Source organism: Megascapheus bottae, chromosome 22 (assembly GCF_031878675.1).
Source record: "Megascapheus bottae isolate mThoBot1 chromosome 22, mThoBot2.hap1, whole genome shotgun sequence".
In the NCBI taxonomy this organism is placed as follows: Eukaryota; Metazoa; Chordata; class Mammalia; order Rodentia; family Geomyidae; genus Megascapheus; species Megascapheus bottae.
Window position 1 is genome coordinate 19605626 of NC_143530.1, and position 27476 is coordinate 19633101.

At 39.0% G+C, this 27476-nt stretch overlaps 1 long non-coding RNA gene across 1 annotated transcript in view; it reads right to left on the reverse strand.

Annotated features, from left to right (window-relative positions):
- LOC150048340 (uncharacterized) overlaps window positions 1-27176 on the reverse strand; it is a 73065-nt gene extending 45889 nt beyond the window's left edge. Inside the window, exon 1 of the long non-coding RNA XR_016539244.1 lies at window positions 27003-27176. This is a non-coding gene — a long non-coding RNA (uncharacterized LOC150048340). The remainder of the gene's footprint in view (window positions 1-27002) is intronic.
- Between the last annotated feature and the right edge of the window lie 300 nt (window positions 27177-27476).

Genomic DNA, 27476 nt, shown 5'->3' on the forward strand with positions numbered 1-27476 from the left:
GAGGAAACAGGAGGAAGAGGAACAAGAATTAGAAATGGAATTCAAAATCTTCCTAGGTTATTCAGTAATAAATGAACACAGCTAGAGATAGCATAGATGGAACATAAGTACCAAGGTCATTTCCTCCATAGATTAAGCTGATTATTGTATCCAGTGTTTCTAGTTGTGATGGTGGTATTTATGCCATTTCAGTACTCCAGACTTGTAGTCTCCTGAGCCTTATCCCCCTGCCTTTATCTGGCCAATCCTACTATTTATCTATTAAAAGATTTTGCTCAAATATTGGTCACAACTACCATAAATGCTCCCCCTCCTTTGTGCATCCATACTTTCATTCTGCTCATACAGCACTTCTTAAACTGTGCTATATCCAAGTATGGACAGGACAGTTTCTCCCAGAAGAATTCATATGCATTGAAGAAAGACTGAGCCTCCTATCCATCTTTCATTCTTTAAGTCTATGGAAAACCTGGCATGTAATAAGCGTGCAATGAGCATCTACTCAATGCAACATAGTAAATGGTAAGCACCAAAAATCCGTACCTTGGTAATTTAGAGTATTTCCTTTACTTCTGAGGAAATTTTTCATCTTTCCCAAGACATGTTAATAAGCATAAGTGGTTGAAGCTAAGGTCCAAGAGAACAAAGGGTACTTATATTTACGGACATAAAACTTCACACATTCATGGGGTGCTAGTTCTACTTAAAAGTTTTGAGGGCTGGGAGTGTAGCCTAGTGGTAGAGTGCTAGCCCAGCATGCACAAAGACCTGGGCTCCATTCCTTGGTACCACATACATAGCAAAAAGCCAGAAAAGGTGTTGTGGCTCAAATGGTAGAGCTCTAGCCTTGAGAAAACCCAAGGACTGTGCTCAGGTCCTGAGCTCAAGCCCCAGGACTGGCAAACAAAAAAACAAAAACAAAAACAAAAAAACATTTTAAATTTCCACATGGACACCCTGAGAGATTTTCTTAGCATTGCAAATGACTGAAATGTCCTCTTACTCTGGCTTGAGTTCTACTTTACAACTACTGTCCTAAAACATAATGTGCTCTACTTATAATGACTAAAAAAAATATGCTTGGAAAGAATACACATGGAAATATACCCAAAGTCAACTGAGGACAAGTAAAAAGTTCTTCGGGAGACACAGTCATTAACTCATCAGGTTAAGAAAGAGCATTGCTAAATTTCTGTGGATCAAGAGGGTCTACATCTCAATTTTCACTATCTTTCCAGTGTTGGCAACTGGTGAGTCCTATTTACCTCCGCTTCCTTGTTACTGGGTGGCAAAATAAGGGTGTCCCCCTCCCAGAAACAGTATGTAGAGTGAGAAGGTTCATGAATGTATTGTGAATAAAAAAATGCAAAGTAAACGCTGAGGATTTGATCATGGCTAGAGCTACTCTGAAGAGATCATCTCCATAATCAAATTATTTTAGGAAGCTCTTCCTGCTGATAAGCAAATATTCTCGAGAGTGGACGCCAGCCATAAAACCAGTGCTACATTGGGCATGCAATTCAGAAAATAAACTTGACTGTGGAATAGAGATGCTCTTTGATTTACAATGGGACTAAATCCCAATACACCCATGGGTAAAAGGAAATATTGGATGACAGGCTGATCCTTGTTGAAGGTAAAGCTGTGTCATGTGGGAAAGCTCAGTTCTCTCAGTGTATAGTGTTGCTGGGCTTTGCTATCCTACACACTTAAGTATGTTACATGCCTTGACATCCAATGATATTTCCTTTTACCCAGAGGTTTATTGGGATTTAGTCCCATTGTACGTCAAATATATGAAAAATCATACCCACTAAATGGCGCTAGCTTTACTAAAACCCACTTAAGTCTACTCACAACATGCACATGGTCAAATTCCTTTAAAATACATACAACAGAGTAGTAGAGCAACACAGTGTATGTATTTGCGCATGCTTTGGATCACTCACCTGCTTCCTTATCTGTCCCATGTACAGTCATTTATATAAGCAGCTTCTCCATTGCTAGTGCTTTCAGTAGAACGTAACATAGTCTTTCATTACACGTGACAGGAACTAATATACAAGTAACCCATGATGTCTTCAATTGTGTATCCCTCTCAATATCTATCAACGTCTATAAACTGGCTATGATTTGCTCCCACTTTTTTATGTTCCTTGGTACTTTTTCTGTGTTATGAAAGAAAATAACCCTAAAGTGAAACAACTTTTTATTTCTGAAAAAAAAAATTCCTGCTTGCTACTGTATTTAATCAAGCAAAATGTATGGAAACGAGTTATGTGCAGCAGCCAAAGGAAGAAAAATAAATTAAAAATCCAGTGTTCTCAGCATAGGATATGAGAACACTGGATTTTGTACGTTCTTAAATATTTCTTCAGGACTGAATAAGAACTAAAGTACTTAACTAAATATACATATAAAAGCAATCCAATGGGATTTTTGTTCTTTCCCTTTTTCATAAACATAAAAATTAAAAGAATGGTCACAAACATCAAAACGATATACACAGCCTTTTTACTTTACAATAATTATTTGTACCCCAAATGTTTTGTGTAATTATCTTTGATTGTGACCACTGGGATTGAATATGAAATAATAATAAAAGAGAAATTTAGCACCTAAACAGGTGACAAGCAGAAAAAGTATTATTTAATTAAATTCAAATGGCCGGTCTCCATATTGCAGATTCAAATAACCATAACAAATTGCTCATAGAATAGATTTGAATTTATGTTTATAAGGGAGTCATATGGCTACAAGGTGTTTTTCCCTTCTATATGCTGCATTTTTTCTACCTTTAAAAGATTAAGGGAACAAAGGGTAGTACAATCTGGGAAAAAATTGCACAAATAATAAATGAAGCCCTAAGATTTGAATCGTGAGTTTCCTAAATCCAACATGTCTGCTGTGCACACCATCCTCCTCCATGGAATGTGCACTCCCACAGGGAAGAGCCAATGGACAAGAACATTATCTCAGGAAAGAAGTCTAGAACAAATCACTGGGACTAAGTAACACTTTCCTGTTTGGTCAGTAGATGTGGGAGCCATTGAAACTGCCTCTAAGAGCAAAAATATGTGAAAAGGGGAAAGAAGTAAAACATGTTTCCTTTTGACAGGATGTGTGGTCAATGGCTGATCTCTTTATTAGCAGGTTCAGATCTAATTTGCAACATAAGGTTTTGTCAACAAGTCACACTTTCCAACTTTCTGATGTCTTTTAAAGACAGAAAATTCATGATGATGGTATATATGGAGAGACTACCACCCTCCAAAATGACCTTTCTCTGTTCTGAAAATCCAGCATGAGCCTTGTAATTCACTGCACTAAATTATATACAAAAAGAAGTGAAATACAATCTTAACATGGGGCCTGAATTCAGGGCCTGGGCACTGTCCTTGGACATTGTTTGCTCAAGGCCAGCACCCTGCCACTTGAGCCACAGTACCACACCTGACTATTTCTGAGTATGTGGTACTGAGAAATTAAACCCAGGATTTCATGAATGCTAGGCAAGCACTCTACCACTACGCTACACTCCTGGCTCCTGTTTTAATCTTTTTTTTTTTAAATAAATGTATAGTCCTTTTAGACTAAAGTCAACACAAAACATATTAACATGAGATATTTCCTTTAGGAGAGATGCTCTGAGAGATCAACTACCACTGAGTCTGATACAAAAGTGATTATTAAGGATAAGACCCACTTCCTGTCTTAAATACAATGCCTTCATTTAAAGGATAAACTTGTATGGATAGGTGGAGAGTGGAAAACAACCCTTGTTAATTGTGCACCCTGGGTATGAGCTAGTGAAGTACTATTGCTATCCCCTTGACAGCTAAAAGATATCATAATTATAGTTGATGCTAATTTGGAGTGTTAAAGGACAACCTAGAACACCAGTATCAGGAAATACTATGTCTGGATCAGATATAGTGAAAAGAAGAAAAAACTCCTATGTAAAAAAAAAAAAACAAGAGCAAGGACATTATAGAATATTATTCATCTTTCTGAGACATAAGTCTCAAGTCTCTTATACATAAGCCCTTTTCAAGATATACTTCTACCTTCCAACTATTATCTCTTTTGGCTTTTATAAGCATCTTCATATGTATTTCTTTCTATATTTCTTGTTCAAAACATCTATAAACTATCGACTGAAGCTTATGTTAAAGGGAAGCAGCTGAATACTTTCTTGAGAGACAGATGTTTAAAAGGCAATTAAAATTCTCCTGCCCTTAGAGAATACCTAAAACCATTCTTACTTGATGATTCTGTTTCTAAACTTCCCAAAGAAGGGATTGTAAAGCACTGCAAATCATAATCTCAGTCTAGCAGATTTTTTCCCCCAGTTATACAGTCTCCTTGCCTACGACCCAACACAAGTTCTCTTTCCCTTAGTTTCTTCAGTCATTTTCACAAAGAATCTGGCTTGATCACACTGGTTCACTGGACAGGAGAGATCAGTAAGTCATGTGGAAAGTTTAGGTGGGAATGTATTAGTGGGAATGATTTATTTGGGATAAAAACATAATATCCTTTAGGAAATGCAAGATGAAAACACTAGATCTTCAATGCTGACAGAAGTCTTCATAAGTCCTAAATTGTATTTCATAAATGAGGCTGTGAAACCCATAGAAATCAAGTTATACCACAGTCTACCACATTCATCATTGTACATAGTAGCAAAGCCCAAACTGCATTTCCAATCTTTACTTCAGACTAAATTTTTCATGTCACTCAAATTATTAAATTTTTTTGAGACAAGGTCTCCCTGTGATGCCCAAGCTGGCCACAAATGCTCAGTCCTCCTGTCTCAGCCTGCCAAGTGTTAGGATTACAGATGTGTGGTATTACCCTCCATTCCAGGATGAATTTTATACTATGCCTACCATTTTTACTCAGACCATTGATTGACTCATTCCTTTCTCGTGGTTGGATGTTTAATGACTTTTTTGGTCAAAGTTTATGATATGGTATAGTTTGCACTTAAAATAAGGCCAAGGACAAGGCCTGGGAGAAACAGAGGTACTGGCTGTTGTATTAAGACAGTGACCATTCCCCTTTGAATACTGGTATGATCACAGACCAGCTAAGCAAGAGTATGATGCCCTACAACTTGCTCTTCAGGGGAGGTGATATAAGCATAACGTAAAATAAAGCTTAGGTATCTCAATTAAGAAAGAATAACTCCCGCTATATGTGCATAAGGCAAGGGTAAGGGAAAACAGAGAGATTATCTTTACCTGAATTCCAGATTAGAGCTAAGTATGGATATAGAGCAGGGCTTTTGCCAATCCTTGACTTCCTCAGGTAATTTCCAATTACTCCATTTCTCCCTCCACATTTCCACATTTGGTTTCCCAGAGTAATACTGAAAATGGCCAGTATTAGGAAGAAATTTCCAGCATCCACAATTTATAAAGACTAAAAATAATCATGCAGATTTCCCAGAAAGATTTTAAAAAAAGAAAAAGAAATTTCATTTGTTTAAGTTTCCAGGTCAAAGTTAGGTTAATATCTCCCAAATGACTACCATGAAAGAAGAAAGTTGAGCAAGAAGGATCCAAACATGGATTTTGCTTTGACTGTTTTTTTTTCCTTTCCTTACCAATAGCAATTTTTGGGATTTGAGATAATTACAGTTGATGCAAGTCAGACAACAAAGATTGTTGGTTTATAGCCAGCTCTTGATAATTCAGGAGTGAATGATGCCAAACATTTACAAAGGCCACTAGTTTTATTTGCTTCCTCCTCTAATCTATCAGGTGACTCACAGAGGTGAAGTCACAGGGACTACATGCCCAACAGCTAACCAATGGACACATGAATTATATCTCATCTAACACAAGGACCACAAGAAGAAAGTATTGTTCCGCCATTTGACAAATGATGAAAGACCTCAACTACTTACTTCACTATGGAACTGGACAAAAGTGGATTTGAATGCAGAACTCCTGATGCCAAGGGCCTCAAGTTGTATATATTCACTGAAGGTAATAGCACTCGTGCTTCTATCTTGTTCCTATCTCTAAAATGTTAATGATAATATATAGCTGGCTTTGTTCAATTTGGCTCCCTGGAAGATGAACTCAATGTAGGCAGACATGAAAAAAGTCTGGTCATAGCATATTTTTGGGGAGGGTAGAGAAGTTATGCCAATACTCTTCACTATCTCTGTTGTAGAATTCTACAGTGAAAACGTTCATCTTATCTTCTAGTAAAATAAACAAAAAAATTCCATGTTAATCTCTTTATGAATAAAAAGAGAAAGTACATAAAGATCATCTTATAGGAGTTAGAAAGAGGCAGTCCTGTTCATTGGAAGTTAATGCTTTAGGTTTTATTTCAGTTTAGAGATAAACTTTAAAAATAAGGATTAAAAAAATCTATAGTCATAAAATCCTTTTCCTTCCCAAGAAAAAAATCTAGAGACAGTTGAGAGATGAGAAGAAAAGCGGGGGTATCTAAGTCTTGTGTCATTAGGAGCATGTAATAATTAGCCTCAGACTGTTAAAGTGATGAAGAAATGCCTTTGCTATATGATTCAGAAGTCATTCCACTCTATTTTCAAATTAAAATCAAGACCAAGAGACTAAACTTCAACCACGTCTGAATGCTTGTGGGCTGCTCTACCCACAACCAACAACCTTACTTCAACTTCCAACTTTAAAATTGCTAAGGCCATGGAAACATTAATAATGACCCTCCCTCACTAACCCTCAATTTCCCCTCCCACTTGTACTTTTGATCATTTCACTTACTTCAAAGCCAGTAGCATACAGTTACTTAGGAGGGAGGATCCAACACCTCTGACCAAAAGAGCATCAAAACCATAAAAAAAAACTTCATGACCTGCTGCTCCTTTCGTCCATTGACAGTAATTATTTAACTCATTTTTTTTAAAAAAAAAACTGTCTCAGGTGCCATGGGAAAGATTGTTCATTTGTATGTGGTTATTACTGGTGTTTTAAAACACACAGACACACAGGCACTCAGACACAGACACTCAGACACACACAGACATACACACACAAAGTTTCATAATCTGTAATGTTACACAGAAAACATATATATAAAAAGTTTTCAGACATGGCTAAGTATTAAAAGAACAATATTATTTCACTATGGTCAGAAATAAACAAGGTAGTTATTTATTGCTAATAAAACAGCAATTTCAGCTGAGGTAATAGTAATTGCAATTTATAGTTTCTCTCAATATATATCAGATACTATAGAGTAGGTACATTAAATAGATAATCTTACATAATCTTCATCTGTATAAATTTGTAATTCTTACTTTACAGCAAGTAACTGAGGCAACTTAGTATATACATGAGTAACTTCCACAGGGCTACAACCAAAATTCAAAGCAGAGCCACATTTTCATGCTCTGGGGCTCATTCACTGGGCTTGGCTGACCACAAGCCTGTGGTATAAGCTTAGCCAGCAACTGGTCTAGTTGTTAATTTGTTGCAATAACCCAAACTATCACTCAACTTATCGAGCACGACTATGCAAAAAAATTTGTATCAGAAGATTTATGTCTAGAAGTTATTTCAGTAACAATGATCTTCATTACCATCAGCATTAAATAGCTATGTATGCATAAATGGTCAAATTATATATGGTCTTTATCATTTTTCTCAGGTCATTCTTTTGTGAATGGGGAGGAGAAGTACTAGGGATTGAACTCGGGGCCATTGCACTTGTTAGCCTGGCACTCTATATCTTGAACCACATCCTCAGCTCTTCTAAATTAATGCCAATTTCCAAATGCTATCTTCTTAATTAATCATTTCTTTTCAACAAAAATCATATAGTTTTCACCATGAGGTCAATGTTGAGTTTTAGTAGTTTCTTTCTTTTATATAGAGAGTAACAAAACAGTTATTTTCTCTTTTTATCTATTTGAGAAAAGAAATACTTTCACAAAGCCTCCTCTTTAGATAATAACTGAGTTGAGATGCTTGTGATTTTACACCCTTGTGATCTGATACCTCTTGGAATAGGAAAATAAGACATGTGAAAGGGTATCAATGTATGGGAATTAATGCACCATCTATAAGGCAAATATCATGAAACCATTCTATTAATTACAATAAAAAATATATGAAAAAAATAGAAATTCTACAGTTATTTGTGTCAATAGTATAAATGCAATTATGACTGAAAATGATGAATATGTGTCAGATTAGAGCCTTAACAGCAGATAGTAATACCCATCAATTGACCACTTAAGCATGCCAACCCATGCTAGTAGAGCCTCCAGAAGGCCTAGAATTAGCTGCTTCCCCCATACAATCCCCCTACCTTTGACTCCATCATAGCCTAAAGTCACAACACTGCTTGTAAGACTTTGGATAAAGGGGCCGGGAGTTTGGCCTAGTGGTAGAGTGCTTGCCTAGCATGCACGAAGACCGGGGTTCCATTCCTCGGTACCCCACATACATAGCAAAAAGCCGGAAGTGGTGCTGAGGCTCAGTGGTAGAGTGCTAGCCTTGAGAAAGTCCAAGGACAGTGCTCAAGCCCTGAGCCCAAGCCCAGGACTAGCCAAAAAAAAAAAAAAAAAAAAAAAAAAGACTTTGGATAAGATTCTGGCTCCAGCCCCTCGGCCTCATCTGACCTTGTCTTCCTGTACATCACTCAACCCCTGGAAAGGAAATAATTTCCAAATCTCTTCCACATCAGCAGTAAGGAATTTTTTTTTTGCAGGCTTTAAATGTTAAATGACCTGGATAGAAAAAAAAAATGACTTAAGAGTGTGATGAGACTGAGGGGTGAGGAAGCACAATGAGATACTTTCACTTTGCCAAATTCCCATCCTTCTTTTGGCTGTGGGAAATGGCAAAAGAGAAAGCCAAAAGGAGGTGGGAGGATAAGTGGAAACAGCACCACCTCTTGCCTTGTGCTTCCTGGCTGGCTATCTGTAAACATCTCTACACCACCCTACCCCACACAGGGAGCCTGGGGAGAGGCACAGACTTGCCTCACTCTGAGAGCCCTGCCAACATTAGGTTCTTGTATAACTCCCTACTACGGGTCTTTAAGATAACCAGTGTGTACCCAGGATAGAATGAGGGAAAGCCACTCAAAGACCTTCCAATACCCACTAGAATTCTTCAGGCTGCTTCTTACAGATAAGCGGAAACCAGTGTGGAGAAAGAGAAAAATCAGAATGTTTTCTTCCTTACTCTCACACTACAGTCTCACCCTTTCCTGTTTGTGCTGCTACAGAAAGGAGCAAGGTGTTGCATCTGACTGGAGAATAATTCTCCAAGGGAAGAGGTGAGCAGCTCTCTGCCTATGGAAAGGGGAGACACAGCCAGAGTGAAAAGCAGATAAGTTGGGATATGAAAATCCCAGCACCAAGACCTGTGGCCAGATTAGAGAGCCTGTAAGTAAATGTGAACTTGTCAGTAGCGCTCCTAATAAATGGAACAAAAAGTCAATGTTTGATAGACTGGGATCCATGCCAAACGCAGTGGCCTCCCCACAGGGGACTACTTCAAAGGAATGACATTTAGTGAAACAATTTGTGTCTATTGCCAGAACCCCCAGCTCACAGGTCAGACTTTAAAACCCATCCTCGGGGCTTCTGTAATACTCTGGGCACAGCTACTCCCCAGGTACTCAATGTCATTTTTACTGTTTTATTGAACAACCTTGTCCACTAAGAAAAGTTGAGGGTTGACCTTTTCAGGTCTTATGTCTTGATACCACACAGGATGGGGTTTGTCTTGTCTAATATGGCATCTACTAGACCCATGTGGTTCTTGGCCACTAGAAATGTGGTCAGTCCAGTTTGAGATGTACTACAAGTTTAAATTGCATGGATTTCAAAAACTTAGCATGAAGAAAGAAAAAAAATGCATAGCTGGCACTCGTGGCTCCTATCTATAATTCTAGTTATTTGGGACAGAGATTGTAAGGATTGCTAATCAAGGCTAAACATAGTAGGAAAAGACGCCCTAATGCAATGTCTCCTTTCAAAACCTAACTGGTGGATAATGCCCAGGCATTGGGGAAGTGCAAGGACCAGAGACCAAATCCCAGCACCACTCCAAAAATGCAAAACAACTCACTAATGATTCATGTTCATTAAACTTTGAAATAGTATCTTAGGTACATTAAGGCTATGTTGTTAAAAGAAAATTCCCATCTCTCTTCTTCTCATATATGTAACTACATATGTAGCTTATATCACATTTATATTGGAATGCATGGTTCCGAGTATCCTGTAAATGCTATGGAATGAGTGATTAATTGAAAAGAAAATTTAAAGCTAAAGTAAGCATTCAATATATTTAGGTAAGCACAGAACTAGTCAATATAATTTGTTGAAAAAACAAGTGAAGCATAGCTGTGTTTTAAGGTAACTTTCATGACTGAAACTAAATTTCATTCTGAATCATCTGCAGTGAGAAATGCTTACTAATCACCCAGGCCTCCCAAAGGATGAGAGAGTGACAGACTCTTGACCAGACCACATCATCAAAGCCAAGGTCGGTCTTCAGCTCTGTGGCAAGAACTTGGGGGAGAATTAGACTGCTCAGGAACTGTCAGACAGAAACCAAACAATCTGAGGTGGGAAAGGGGTTTGAATGTTTAACGGGTACAAAGTTTGGGAAGATACAGCCATTCTGAAGGTGATATATGTACAGCAGTGATATATGTAGAGCAGTGTTCAGGTACTTACCGCTACTGACCTATACATGTAGATGGGGTTAAGAAGATGGATTTATGATATGTATAGGTCACATTAGAAGTGGAAGATGAGAAAAATGGACAGGAGGAGAAAAAAATATATGGACAAGAGGAGAAAAAAATATATAAACAGATGAAGGAGTAAAAGAAGCCACAGAAGATTCCAATTAGAATTCACACTCATACTTCCATGACTTCCTAAACGAGTCTCCAAAATGACATTGTTTCTTCCAACATGTGTACAACCTCTCCATTGTGTCCCATGACTCTGGAGAGTCATAAAATAGATCAGCTAGACAAAGTAAACTTAGAAGATTGATTGAAAAGGAAGGAAAGTATGTGTGCCCTTGCTTTTTAATGAGTTGTTCCCTCTATCAACCCTTCCTCCATATTGTAAGCCTCTCACTCACACCCATGCCAAAATCAGGAATGAGAATTCTTGATATTGACTATAAGAACACATATTCAGATAATATAAATTATTATTATTTTGCCAACCCTGGGGTTTGAACTCAGGGCCTATGCACTATCCCTGAGTTTCTGCTCAATGCCAGCTCTCTACCATTTGAGCCACAGTGTCACATCTGGCTTTCTCAGTTTATATGCTACTGAGGAATCAAACCTAGAGCTTCATGTATGCTAGACAAGCAATCTACCACTAAGCCACACTCCCAGCCCTATAAATGTTATTTCTATACTGATCTACTAGGGCAGAAATAACAACAGATAATATGTAGATGGCATCATATAAAACACATTAAAATTATAACATTTTTACGCTGGTAGTCAGTGGCTCATGCCTATATTCCTAGCCTCTCAGGACACAATGATCTGAAGCTCTTCATCCCAAATCAGCCTGGGCAGGTAAGTCCAAGAGATGCATATCTCCAACTAACCAGAACAAAAAAAGTTGTAAGTGTTGGTGTGGCTTAAGTAGTAGAATGCCAGCTCTGAATGAAAAAGCCAAACAAAGTATAAAGCCCTGAGTTCAAGTATCCATATCAGATAAAGAAAATTAGAAAACTTTCAACAGTAATCTTTAGATCATGAATACCATTCCACAGATGAGAAAGCAGGATAATAAGACAATTCGTCAAAGGGCACCAAAGAGAAGCTAATTTATACTGAGGTGTAGTTGAGTGCTGATGGTGGAGAACATGCTTTGTGAATGGAGGCAGAATAAATAAGAAGAGTATTAAGTCACCAGAAGTAACAGAAACAGTGAACATGATTATGTGTAGAAACACTATCAAATTCTGTCAAGACATGGGGGATGCCTTCACTGTACCACCCACAAACTCTGACCCCCGGCGGGTTTGAAGTGAACCCCATTCTCAGGCCCCAATATGGAAATCAATCCCCTTCTCAAAATCCCTGAATCTTGATTTTTTTTGCCAGTCCTGGGGCTTGAACTCAGGGCCTGAGCATTTTCCTTGGACTTTGTCAAGGCTAGAGCTCTACCACTTGAGCCTCAGCACCACTTCCGGCTTTTTTCTATGTATGTGGTACCAAGGAATCGAACACGGGTCTTTGTGCATGCTAGGCAAGTACTCTACCATTAGGCCAAACTCCTGGCCCTGAATCTTGATTTTATAAACAAGGATGAAAAGAAAAATTATTTGACCCATTGTTTGGCAAAGAAAGTTAGTAATTCGCTAACCTTCAGTGCTCATTTCTCTAAGTCCCAGAAAGAAGGGGAGGAAAGAAGCCAGAACAAAACCAGAAGCACTCATAAACAAACATACCATTTAATGAAAGATAATTTCTTCAGGAGGATGTCTGCTTTCTAAAATATTTCACTTCCTGAAGGTAAAGCTGAGCTATAAGAACCACCACCAAATCATTTGATTCTTAATAGACAGCTGTGACAGATGCTTGCCTCAGCCTGTGCTGCCAACCCAAATTAACACCCCGGAATCCAGATTATGCAGCAATTCAGTGAAATGGGACAGAAAACCCTCTAAGGAGCCACACGCTTCTAAACCTGGTATTCTCATTTCCAGTCTCACCCGGAAACCCAGGAAAATCACTTTCAGTCATATCATGGGATCAACACCTTGCCTTAAAGGAGAAGCACAAAAATACACAGGACTTTTTTATTTTTTTTTCCTGATGCCTCTGCTCTTCCTTTCACAGTTATTAAATTTTCCCCCAGAAACTCACAAATTTCTCTGCCTAACAACAGAGCTTTCTAACAGTGTTGCTGCCCATGGCTCATCTCTCTGTATCCACTTTAAGTGCCTGGAAAACACAAGAAGGGGAAACAAAGGGCAAATGCCAGTCTGTGACCTCTGTCTGGACTTAGTCAAGCATGATGTGTGAATCAGGTGTGTGGAATGGAGGTTTCCATGACAACCAGACAGCAAGGCAGGCAGGGCCCTCACATATTCTTTCTACCAAGGTAATCGAAACAATGAGGCTGCTTGAAAGACTCCAGCAAAAGGGGGAAGCCTCTAAGTTCAAGGTTCTCCAGTGACAACCAGGACCTGTATCTGTATTGGCTTCTTCCACCATACACCCTAACCTGTTAATTCTTTCTAAACAGCTCCTTGGGATAATGCATCATGACTCTTGGGGAAAGGAAAGGGTATTCTCTAAAAGGGTTTTTCTAGTGAGAGAAATGTAGAAAGGGCTAGTTAAATAAAGGGGAAAGATAGGTAGATACAAGTAAAGTAGCTTTATTAGTCAAGACATTCAGCCAGATCGGTCCAATTTGACACCTACTACTTACCTGATGTGACAGCTTCCATGTTCTGCAAGCTTCTTGGTTTTAACCTCTTGTGTGTGCTCTTGATTGGTGAGCCCCAGGTCCATCAGAAAAAATATTCTGAGCTAATTTAGCATTTGATGGATTTTAGAAATTAGAACTATTACAGAGACCTTAAAATTGTTATAAACATTCAGAAAAAAATGTATGTGTGTGTGAGTGTGTATGTGTATTTAAACAATACATTAAAAAATACATTTTATTTGTTTATGGAAAAAGAAAACAATATGTACAATTGCAATGAACTCAGGCTTCTCTGTGATATCCAGCTGGTAAAAGGTATTATGGATGCCAGGTCTCTTTTGAGATTATGACTTTGAAAGCTCTTTCTCTGATTTGAGCTTCACTGATGCTGAGAAGAATGAGAAGGTTTCATTTGGAATCGAATCATGGAGTAATGAACAATTCCACTTTATACTCTCTCCCATTTTTAGCTTTGCTTTAGAGGAAAGGCCTTTCCATTCCTACACACCATTACTCCAGAGGCTGCAGAAAAGTGCCCGTCACATGTCTGCTCACAGTCTCATTTTAGCTGACTTCGACAAACAGGGCAATAATGGACTCCCCTTCCTACCCAGCTCAGGAAAATCTGTCTGCACATCACCACCTGACCTTTCATTGTTCTCTGAGAACAACAAGTGATTGGGCTCCAACTTTTGTCCTTACAACTTCATCTTGTGCTGCTTTTCAATGGCACTTCTTAACCTTCCACACAAATTCATTGTGTGTACATGCCCTTGTATAGCAGTCCCTCCTCTTCTCAGTTCTCAGTGAGGGATAAATTCCAAGATCCCCAGAGAATAGAGAAATCACAGATGACATATATACAATGATATATATATATTATAATCTTTTTATCCCATACATACTTACAAGCATGCTTCATTTGTGACTGAAGAACAGAAAGAGATTAACCGCAATAACATAGTAGATTATAACAATGGACAATATTTTATTACAGTGTATTCTTCTGTGGATGCCATTTTCCTCTTTCTCTATAATAATATTTCCAAGCCTTGACTATAGAGCTTTACACCCCAGGTAAAGGGGGAACTACTATAAACCATCTCACCAACAGCCTTTTATGTTATTAACTTCAGTAAAGAACATCAAATCCTTTCCCAGTCTCTCAGCTCAGAGATGACTTGCTCCAGGAATCCTTAGTTACAGGCACCATTTCAACATACAGGTCCTTTCTGGGTGGTACAAGCCATGTTTCCCATCAGAGCAATTATAACTGAGGAGTAACTGAGTCCAATCTATAGCCCCCACCTAACGGGAAGGCAGAGTAAGAAATATATCTTCTCTATCTTTGTTTCATCCTGAAGATTAGCATATAGTAGATGGTCAATAAAGAGTTTCCAAACATTATTGAAGTTGTGACTAAAGATAGGAACAAGTAATGACTAAATGAGGTGGATAATAAGGCATGACTTACTACTGGCCAGAGTGGACCTGAGCCTCACATACTAGTTTCAGGGCCCCAAGAAAAATACACCCTTGAGAACCTCATATTCCTACTTGGAGATTAGTGCAATGCCCATCCAACATTATAAACATTGAATGAGATCATAGTTGGAAATTACTTTGTTAAAAATTTTAGTAAGTCTGTATATGTGGCACTTCTCCATACAAGGCTAAATAGGGAGACAAGAAGAGCCTGCATGCTGCAGTAGTCACAGAAATTCAAAGCAGGCATCCATGGATAGCAGAGACTGACTTCATTGTAAGAAATAATTATGTTCTCCTCCTGCCCATTCGTGATGTAGATATCCACTGTGTCTAAATGTCCTCATTTATAAATGATGTCATTTCTAATAAGTATTACCACAGAGTGAGTATTGCCATTCCACAATGCTTGAGACTGGAAGAATTCCAGAATTCTTGAGATCCTACCCTTGGAATGTTTATAATGCAGTGCCCCTAATTTTGACATGTGAAATCTGAAATCCAGAATCTGGGGGTGTCATGTCAATATGCTCAACCTGTAATACCAATACAGGATCTTGACCATGTGTTTCTTTGCATTGTGTTTGCTAAATGACATCTCTTTCTCCATACCTCATCTAAATCCTATCTATCCTCCACATATAGGTTTATTTATAATAAATCTCAGTCAGATCTATAAAGTGTTATAAATTAGTTCATGTCCATCTCCCTCTTCTTGATCTAATGTTTCCGGATTTTTACTTCCCCTTCTCACATTCTCATGCTTTACACATGCATGTCAGGTTGCCCCTTTTCTCAAGGCAGGTGGGTTTCATACAATCAATAGAACCCAATCCAAGGGGTTGAGGATGGGTAATAAAAGGGGGAGATTTGGCAGAGAAGATGAAAACCAAGAAATATATTAAGAGTCAGAAAATAACAGCAAGGAGGCTGCCAAGAAAACAAAAACATCTGACAGATAATATGACAAAATTGGCTGTCAGTTCACTTTATGATGCTGTTATGGTTTCAATTTTAAGTATCCCCCTAAGGCTTATCATCCCAGATGATGGTAGTTGAAACATCAGGAGGCAGGCCCTCATGGAAGGAAGTAACATGCCTGAACATGATCTTGAAAAGGATGCTGGAACCCTGGCTCTTTCCATTTTCCTTCTCTCTGCTTCCTGGCTGTCAGGAAGTGATAAGGCCAAGAGAAACTGGACTGAAACCTTAGAAACTGTGAACTAAAATAAATCCTCCTTTTTTAATTTGTTTTTGTTTCTTGAGAAACTTACCCCAGTGACAGGAAGATAACCCAAATGGTTCTTAAACTCTGTGGTTGATAAACATAATAGATCATGAAGGGACCCAAGGTTTTAAAAGCAGATGAGAAAACGTGGATGGTGGCTTCTAATAGGTGTATACCAAGTTAATTCTTCATCCTCAAAATGAGGAATAAAATCAGGTAGAAGCAATGGAAAAGTGAGTGAATATGGAGAAACAAGATGGAAAAAAATCACCAGAATTATCATCAATACCATACTACAGAGTGCCACGCCCACCCTAAGCCAACTCTGGTCTTCATGGAACTCTGTGGTTGCTATATGTTTTGGAGTACAAGGTGGAGACCAGGTTTCCACGAATGATGGTATTTGCCATCTGTCTGTGAAAAATCTATCACAGGGTAACAAAGCATACACATGAGACATACTAACGATTCCCCAAAACAAATGTGGGTTGAGGAGAAATGAGGGCAGATGACTAGTAATGAAGACTGAATTAATGATAATTATGAAAGACACAATGTGGTGTCTATATTTTAAAAAAGAAAAGAAATAAGGGGGAAAAAGAGCCCAGGATAGCAGTCAGGTCCATGTCAACAACAAGAGAACTCCGAAGAAAGCAAGACTTGGTCACAGTAGGAAGATCATGAGTTTGGAAAAGTAAGCCAATAAAAGATGGTAGAAATATAGAAAAATGAAGAATAGACAAAGAAGAAAACAAAACTATGAAGGCCATTATCATGTCAGTAAAGAGAAAAGAAAGGGAAGATGAAAAATGAAAAGAAAAAATGGTGTGACAGTAACATTTAAATGTCTACATGCAAAAAAGGAAATAAACTAAATGAAAGTTAAAGTCATGAATAAATAGACACACAAATCAATAAAGATATTGTTAAAATTGTAGCAGAGAAAATTGTAAAGGGGGTCATAGAAAATTTTTAAGATCCAATAAAAAAATGGCCAAGAATGAGATTAGAACATAAATTCCAGCAAAAGAAACAATTAACAACAACAATAACAAAAACCACTGAAGTAACAAATAGGGTATCCTATTAAATTAGGAAGTCTATTTTTATGACAAAACTAGGTTTGAATCAGGGATTCAATTTGAAACACATCTCTAGGAAGTCTATTTATAAAAGATATTTGGTAGCTAAGTGCAGCAAGACAGGCAATCTGAAATATTAGTGCGAAATGCACACAATTCTCCTGGGAAGCAGCTTATCAATATGTACCAGAACCCTGAAGATATAGCTATGCTCAAACAGAAACTTGATAAAATAATCAGGAATTTAACAACAACAAAAAAAACAGAAACATAAAACAACAATCCATGCCCAAAGATGTTCAAAGCATTACTTAACCTAACACAAAAACAACTACTAATATTACAAGTACAGGAATTAGAAAACACATTGAGAAATGGTAACCTGTGATACAGCTACATCAAAAAATGCTATCACAACAATTAAACATGTTTCTTTCTTTCTACCTTTTGTTGAAGATAGAATCTTAGGCCTCATATACACCAGGCTAGTGTAATTCCCTACTGAACTATGCTTTAAGTATTACATTTTTAAAAAAAATTGCTATAGGAAGAAGGTCCGAAAACATGTGTATGCAGTATGATGAAACATATATAAAAATACATATAGACATAAGCACTTAGAGATAGATTCTAAAAATGAAACACATCCAAATTCTCTCTAGATCATGTGATTATAGGTGATTTTTATTTTCTTTCAAGGTTTGCATTTTCCAAACTGTCTACAATCAGGATAGATTAAATTATATTTGAAAGCAGAATGTGTAGTGAAACTTCGTTATAGTCCCTCTAAACTGCCTAACTAGGTGTGACTCTATAAATGATGTCTAAAATGTTCCCACATTGCATTGTCTACAGAAAATAACTTAGAAATCCTTTCATCATTGCTTTTGCCATAAGAAAACAATTATAAGGAGAGTAAATTTGGACTGTACTTTGAGTCTTGATCTTTCCAGGAGGCCTAGATGCCATTAACCACTAAACCCCACCCTCTCCCCTCCACCCTCTCCTCTTCTCTCCTTCCTTCCCTTTCTTCCCTCCATTCTTCCTTCTCTGTCTGTGCCCTTCTTTCCCCTTCCAAGCCACCATCTCTCTTTGTGCCTGCCTCTAGCTCTATGTACCTCTATAACACACCGGCTTGCCTCTTAAATATTGCTTTCAGAAAGCCATGCCAAGATGGCGACATCTGCTTTGGTGGTTTCTGTGTTTTTCATAATGTTCAGAACAGCACCCTTTGTTCAAAGACAACTTAAATGCTTCAGAAACACAACTCAGGGTTCGTTGCACATTCAGAGTATTTACAAGCACCACAGGAAACAACTGCATGTGTGGTATCATGAAAAGCAGTAACCCAGTGTGTCAGAGGTCAATATGAAATTCATTCAAGTGATGCTCTTCTTGCTCACAGCTAGCAGTCCACATTGAGACGGGGACAGGAAGCTGAAGCTGCCAACAGTCCCCCACTGTAAAGGGGGAAGTAAGTGGTAACCATAAATAAAAGAGTGAAGCCTGAATTTTTTCTGCTACTAAGCCAGGCAATTAAAATATTAAATGTGAAATCAGAGGCACTGTAAATTCCCTAATATGGTATGTGCTGAGTTTCCAAAATGATGTTTTCTCATCTTTCAACATATCAGAGTGCATGCCAAAATCCCGACGAAACATTTCCATTTTGAAAACAAAAATAAACCACACACATCCACCTTCTATTAATAGCACCATCTTTCCCTGAAGACCCCGAAGCCTCAGTCAGAACCCCATGAAGCGGACGTACATCTTTGAACTTTTGAGAACGACCATCCAAAATAAATGGGATATGTGGAGGGGAACAAAGTGGGACAGGGACAAAAGTCACCCCAATCCTTGTACATTTTCCTTATCAGAGATCAAATGCTATATTCCTTGTACCTAAAGAACTCAGTAAGTATATTTATGCTACAGCTTCAGCAGCATTTCTGAAGAGAAGGAAGTTGGCCTGAGTTACGCTGGCTGCAGTGTTTGCAAGGTCAAGAGGAGAGAGGACCACAGGCTTACAAGTGAAAGCTCCCCAAATGTAGGCCATATACTCTACCCTGCCACCCTAGAAAGGAAACAAAAAATCAAAATGTCCCACAGACAGGAAAAGAAAATCCAAAATGGACCTCTGTTTCCTCGAATCACTTACCTCTGAGCTACACCCAGAAGACTGGCAGCAAGCCCACTGCCTTGGGGTGGGCACAGGTGGAAGGGTATGACATCAGCCCTGCTCCCCACAAGCTGTTATGTTTGAGAGAGGAAAAGAAGCCATAGCTGTGGGGAGGGAAATGGGGACCAAGACATGAGAAAGGGTATCAATGTATGTGAATTAATGCACCTTCTATCTGGTGAATATAATGTAACCCTTCTATTAATTACAATAAAAAATATATGAAAAAAAGAAAAAAAGAAGCCATAGCTCAACTCATCACAGGAAAGAACATCACTTATTTCATCCTACAAGATTCCCTATGCAATGAAAAAGGTCCAGTCCCATAGATGGCATGGACAGATGTTAATCTATTTTAAAGCACTGAATCTTGATTTTTTTTTTGGTCAGTCATGGAGTTTGAACTCTTGGCCTGGGTGATGTCCCTAAGCTCTTCAGGTTAAGGCTAGCGCTGTACCACTTGAGCCACAAGGCCACTTCTGGTTTTCTAGCAGTTAATTGGAGTTTCTTGCCCAGACTACCTTCGAACCTCAATCCTCATATCACAGCCTCCTGGGTAGCTAGGATTATAGGCACGAGGCAAGAGCCCAGCATGGGTCTTGATTCTAAGCTACCTTTCTTACAGCAACCAAGTAGGAAACCCAGAATGATTCAGAGATCACAAAACCCACTCTTGATCAGGTTAAGGAAGGCGAAATGGAAAGAAGAACCAAGATACCCACTCAGATCCAACTAGAAGGAAAAATAGTACAAGGAAGTAAATAGGTCATCCCTTTTGAGCCAAGGAATCTGAGTTCAAATTCTGTCCCAGCTGACTTGCTGGTCGAACATTCACTTCTGCTTCTTTTGCTTTTATGTAACCAACATTCCAGAGCACTCTGCTCAATTTTATACAGTCATTAATTTGTTCCACAATAAGCAATTGTCATTGGGCTCTCCTAATAAGCAGCCTTCACTATCCAATGGGGATATTGAGGAACCAGAAAAGTCATTTATCTTGAAAGTGGCTAAGTGATGGCTTGAGTCTGGCTTGTCATATCCTTAAGTCTGATCTCTAATGCTCTAGGCTGCCTCATTTTCAAAGAACTCATTTGTCAATGAAGAGTATACACCCAGCACCCAGCCTAGTGCCTGACATTTAACAGAAGCTGAATAATTTATTTCTCTTCTCCCACTTCTTCACCCTTTCTCACTACCCTATCGGAGGCTGGAGGCAGAACCGGCATACACAGAGAGGCAGCTACGTCAGACAGCAAGGGCTCAGGGGCTGCAGGGCAAGCCAGACAACAACCCTCTCTGTCCCCTGAGGCCTGGAACAAGAATTCTAACTCGGGCAGGCATGGGCAGCGTTTGCACATAGAGACAGCCTCTCTATTTGTCAGAATCAGCATTCAAGGTACAAGCACTGGGGACAAAGTCCCAGGAAAACAAAGGGTGGTGATGTCTTCACTTGGAGCTACACATGGATATATTAAATGGACACACACACACACACACACACACACACACACACACACACACACACACATCATTTCTAAAACAAATCATTCCTCCTGCAAGGGGAAATAATCTACTTTCCAGAACCTTCCCCTGCCTAGAAATTGGCAGAGTTTTCATATCAGGCTACAGCTTGCTTTAAGACAGTCCAGATATTCTTGAGAGCTAAAAGACAGTGCCTCTTTTGAAAATTATTAAGAACAAATTAGGGTGGGGGGATGCCCAAGGGAGCTACACTGTAAAACATGAAAAAAATTGTTTTCCAAGTTCTTTGGTAGTATTGTCATAAACAAATGACATCCCCAAGAGAGGACAGGGATTAATTTTTTAGTATCTTGATAGTAGTCTAGCACCATGTAAAGAAAGGTACAAATGCTATCAATTCCATGATTAGTTTAGTTGGGTAAGAACTGACTTGCACAATGTAAGGGAATTAATATACTGGGCTTTTCTAAGCACACAATGAATCCAGGTTAGTAATTCTAGGATGTTTTCACATGATTTCAAGTAGAAATGCTGTCTGATACTCTTTTCCTGGCCTAATAAAAAGTCCCATTATATGCTAACAAAACTTGAGAATACTGTTTTATGACATGAGAAAATATCACTCTAGTTGAGAATTAAAACTGTTGCCCTGGCCCTAACAATTGTTTAAAAGTTATTAAGAAGGGAAATTGACTATACATTTTTCAGGTTAAGGGGAGCATTGACACCTGCCAAATCTTACAAATCTTACAGTTCTCAGATCCACATGGTTCTTTTCAAACTACAAGCTTCTATTGTAAATAAGCTGGATTCTTTTTTTTTTTTTCTTTACATCTATCAACTGCCAGCCTGCTCATATGGCATATTGCTGAGAGAAAAAGAGAGACTCAACAAAGAGTCCAGGTGCACACGCCATGAATCAGGTCCTTCATACATTTTAATTACAGCTTAGCACAAGTAGGAACATGGGGTGGGGGTGAGGGGAGAGGCTTCTTCATTAACATGTCCATTATAAATGGCAAGTTTTCATCCAAGGAACCCAAAAGGACAAAATAAAAAATGGCATCCTTCAGCTTATTAATCTAAAAAATGTCCTCCAATGTGAATTATGTCTCTTGCGATCGCATGCCAGCCACATTTAGGCCTTGTGGCTCAGCCAACATTTGAAGAGAGGAGACAGGATGAAGGAGGAAATGGAATCAGCACTGAAAGGGGAAGAGGAAATTTCTCAAACTTAGTGGATGTGCAGAAAACAGCTCTTTCCACTGACTATTTCAACCACTGCAGGGTGTGTGTGAGAGTGTGGGAAGGGTATGTATATGTGTGTGTGGAGGGGGGAGGGGAGTGAGTCTGTTATCTCCTTACCCATTTCAAAAGTCATTCTGCTGGGAATGGCTCCTGAGCCAGAGAGGCAGTTTTCTTTCTCTCTGTGTGTCTATGTGTGTGAGTCAGCAGAAGCCGGAAGCCTTACAAAAACCCGACTTCAAACAAGGAGCTGGGAAGTAGGACAATAGCTCCCACCTCCAGACAGTGAGAAATTGCATGACCCTAAGGGATAATGACCACCCATGTTCAGAGGGGGGGTGGGCAGGGAGATGGGATAAGTGAGAACATTCTCTACTCGGCCAATAGGAGACCCACAGCCACAGCTGCTCCCAGAAGCTCTGGGTGGCCTCCCTTGCAGCAGTTCCAAATGGTTTCAAGGCACAAAAAAAAAAAAAAGAAAGAAAGAAAAACCACCACTGGTTGGGTGGTGTTCCCAAGAGCAGGGGGGTGAAGGGAAAGGACTAGCAAAATGGAAGGAGGGGGGCTGTTTTCCACCAGGTGCTCTCAATCTCCTCTGAGAGCTTAGGGAAATCAGAGAGGGAGCTCAGGCAGACTCCAGGAAAACAGCTGGCTGTTGGAGCCTGTCTTTTCCCAACCCCATAGTAATAAATAGAGACTGAGCCTATAAGACTCCAGGAACTGGAGAAAATTCAATGTTTGCAGTGATCTAGGAGTCGGGGTATAATTAATGCCACTTGGTGAAAGAGAACAGCATGCTAAATTCAGTCAGACAGAAAGCCTGGCCCACAGGACTTATGGCAAGGAAGTCCCTCGAAACATTCCCTTTAAAGGACTCCAAAAAACTCTGATTCACAACTTAACATTTGCAGTTTTTTTTCTTTTTTTAAAAAAATGTATACATATATTAACTGAATTCATGCCTGCAATCTCTGCCGCTCAGGAAATGGAGATCAGGAGGATTGTGGGTTAAGGCCCACTATGGTTTAAAAAAAAAACTTAGTGAAACTTCCATCTCAATTAATAAGCCAGGTGTTGTACCATATAACATGTAAGGAAGGGAGTCAAGGTCCAGACCACCACAGGCAAAAATCTGGACTTCCACTTGAAAAAAATAACCAAAGCAAAAACAACAATAGATGTGGCTTAAGTGGCATAAGAATACCTACTTAGCATGCATAAGACCTGGGGTTCAAATCTCAGTACTAATGAAAGGAAATGTTTATCCTCTTCGTGAAGTAAAAAGAGCTTACTAACCTTTAAGGAATAGTATATGTAAGCTTTGGTATGAACTCACATTGTAGATACCATAATTGCAAAGAAGTACAAAAATAATATTTATGGTAATTATTTAGTATCTCTAGTGTCCATTTTTATAGTATTCATTTTTGCTTGTTTGGTTGTTTTGGATGTTTCTTTTTGAGACAGATTCTACATAACTCAGATTCTCTTTGACCTTGAAATCCTCCTACCACAGACTCCAGAGTGCTGGAATTATGGATATATACCAGGATGACAATTAAGTAGTTTCATAATATTTATTATTGTTCTACACGTACACAAAATAAAATTCAATTATGATTGCATGTGAGTAACAAATGAAAAAGGAAATATAGAGCTTAGTGTAGAAAGAAACATTAATACAATTAGAGCACTGGCTACCAAATGAGTGCTAGAAATACTTCCCATACAAACACAAAAAGTATCTAAGGAAGGAAAATGTAAGAAGGTGAACAGCATGGAAATATGTTGCATCTGGGGATGAAGATGGCAAAACAAAGCACAGTGGCAGGGAGAGGGAAAAGGAGAGTAAAGGAAAGGGTACTAAAATACTATACACATGAGTGAACTATCACAGTGAACCCCCTTTCAACAATATTTTTTGAATAAAATGAAGGACAGGAATGTGAAATAGGTGTTGTGCAGGTGTGGACAAGAGTGGGAGAGCTAGCAAAAATGGAACAATGAACTTTGCTGAGATTGGTCTGGAAAGATGGAGGGGAGAGGAGAGGGAGTGATGGGGGAGTGAGTTGGATCAAAGTACACCGAATCCATGTATGGATGATTAAAATGAACTTCCCTCTCCCCTCACTCCCACACTATACCACTATTAGATGCCAATGAAAATGTAGGGCAAATGAAATATAAAATGTAACTCCCCTGACATCAAGACCACTGGGATGGAAGTTGAAAGGCTTCTCTGGGCCTTGATTTGTGGCAGGCCAACATCAAGTTGGGCTCTGCCACAACTATGGCACCTGCAACATGGAGATAACTCTTTCTTTTCCCTACCTCAGACAACTCTCAGATGATTAGATACCAAAGAAGAAAATCCTCAAAGCCCTTTGAGTTTCTCTCAATACAAGTCATGCAGTGTAATAAAATAACAGTCTCCTTGGCAAACATCTGAGAGGCTTCTAGCTATAGGAATAAGAACCAGATGGTAGCCATGCAAGACAAGGGGTCTTCAGAACCCCTTCACAGAATCAGAGCTGTTTGTCATAAGATTGGTAGAGTGCAATTTTACCCCCATTTTCCAGTAACGTGATAGGGAAGAAAACATTGGCATTCCTATCTACACAGACAAAACAAAATGCTTAAAAAAGGAATGAAAAACAATCATGTTTCAATAAACTCCCAAGTCCAAGGAAACAATTTTTAGAGACAAACTTTCTAATTGTTGATTAAAAGTATTGACCAACTGAATCTACATTGAATCAACTGAATCTGTATTGGTATCATTTCAGGTCCAGGAAAATCTATTACGCAAGTTTGTTGGGGGCTGAACATGAGAGTACATGCCTGTAATTCTAGCTACTAGAGAAGTAGAGATTGGGAGGATACAGGTTTGAAGTCAGTCCCAGGAAGGAAAAAGAGCCTGTATCAACAAACAAGCTGGAAGTGATGATATATGCCTGTAAACCCAGCTATAGCTTAGCATAGGTAGGGAGACTGAAGCCCAATTCCAACCCTCAGGGAGGGAGGGATGAAGAGAAGGGAGTGGGGAGGAGAGGGAGAGAGAGTTGGGTGAGGATTGGAGAGAGGGAGGGGGAGAAAGAGAGAGAGAAAGAGAAAAGAGAGAGAGAGACAGACAGACAAACAGACAGACAGACAGACACAGACACAGACAGACAGAGACAAAGAGGCACCATATCTGAAAAATAACCAAATCAGAATTATTAACACAGTTAGATGGGCCACAGGCAACTAACAAAAACATTTGATCTATCCCATCATATACCACATGATTTTTATAGCCCTTATATGGGCTAGGCATTCCTCAATGCCAGAAAGGAGTCGAACTGTAATAGTAAGAACTGAGATTAAAAAGCCTAAACTACAATAATAAGAGATGAGTGGAAGAATTCTTAATCATGACTATAATACCCAGGGGAAAAGGAGAGTCTACATGGTATTGTGGACAACAGGAGCCATACAGAAACTTGAAGGCCATCACTGGGTCACTAAATTCCTGGCCAAAGATAGTTACTGGTTTGTGACAGAGATGATACAGAAGTGGGAAATATTTACCATTAAAAGTGACTCAGGAACTGGAACTGGATATCAATGGCTTACAGGGGTGGGATTAGAGAAATGAGCCTAATGGAGTTATGAATAGGAACAAGTCCGAAATAAATTCTATTGTCAATTAAAATTTTTAAAAAAGGAACAACAGGGTGAGAATCACTTCAGAAGTTGGAAACAGCAAAATGAGTCCAGGAATGGAAGAATAGGGGTAGAGATTAAGGAAATGTTTGGAAGACCCGGAAAGGTGATTGACAGGGGTCAGGACTCCAGTTTCAGTGACATCAACAGCCATCCTAAAAGCCAGACTCCGAGTATAGGCCAGATTAGAAATTATGGAGTAAGCTTGTCTCTTGCCATCTAGATTTTAAAATGCCAGCAGATCATTCCACGGTGACAGCAAGTAGCATAAAAGAAGAAGTTACTGGCATTTACCCAATTGTCCAAAAACAAGGACATACTAAATCCACTAGCACAACAATGTTCATGGCAGCACTATTTACCATAGTGAAGATATGGAACCAACCCAAATGCCCCTCAGTTGATGAGTGGATCAACAAGATGTAGTATTTATACACAATGGAATTCTATGCTGCTATCAGAAAGAATGACATTGCCCCATTTATAAGGAAATAAAAAGATTTAGTGAAGTAAGCCAGACTCAATGGTTTCCATCATTTGTCATAATCAGTAGAAACCTTGGGCTCTCCTAGCACAGAGTTACAATAGAGTAAAACCTAGACACATAAGGCCATATAAGATGATGCTAAATGAAAGGACCTCCGGGATATAGAAACAAAAGCCATATAATGAGTGATTGTTGTTCTTAATGTACTATGTTATCTCGCATCTCTTTTGCTGTCCCTTGGTTATCTCATATTGTTACAGCATTTTACCTTGTTATCTAATATATTGTCCATACATTTATTTAGTTATTTGAAATTTGATAGGGAATGGGGGGAAAAACAAGATGAGGGGCGGGGGTGGGGATAGGGAAATGAGGACCAAGACATGAGAAAGGGTATCAATGTTTGTGAAGTAATGCACCTTCTATCTGGTGAATATAATGTAACCCTTCTATAATTACAATAAAAATATACGGAAAAAAAGTTGCCTGAATTTTCTTCCATCGAATACATTGAGACTGAAAAAAAGTCCTAAAATTTTAATACCCTGAAAACAAGATGTGGTTCAGCTTCTACTTAAACCATGCATGCATGAGAAGTACCCTGAATTCCTACCAAATTAAAGTTGATGCCTTCAAAGTTTCTTGAGAAAAGAAGAAAACTGTCCTACCGTTAACCATTTCCATTAGCTCGTTTAGAAGACATCTGGGAGAGCAGGCATGGAGAGATGCCACACACGAACAGGATGCAACTGAGAAGGTGCTCTCAGTGACTCCAGGCCCGGATGACATGGGGCACTTTTTAAATTCATGGAGATCACCAAGTTAAATATGTTTGGGTCAGCAAATGCGAATCCTATGAAGAGAAAAGCAAAGCAATATGTTCACTAATATGAGCCATTTGGGTAAAGGGATCAAGAAGAAACTAAAGCAAGGAACTGGTGGCTGACACCTGCAATCCTAGCTACATAGGAGGCTGAGTCCAGAGGACTGCAGTTCAGTCAGCCAGAGAGACAAACACGGTAGGACTCTTATCTCCCACTAACCACCAAAATGCTGGAACTATGGCCAGAGGCACCAGCCTTGAGGGAAAAAGCCCAGGCCCTGGGTTCAAGCTCTAGTACTGGTGGCATCAGCAGCAGCAG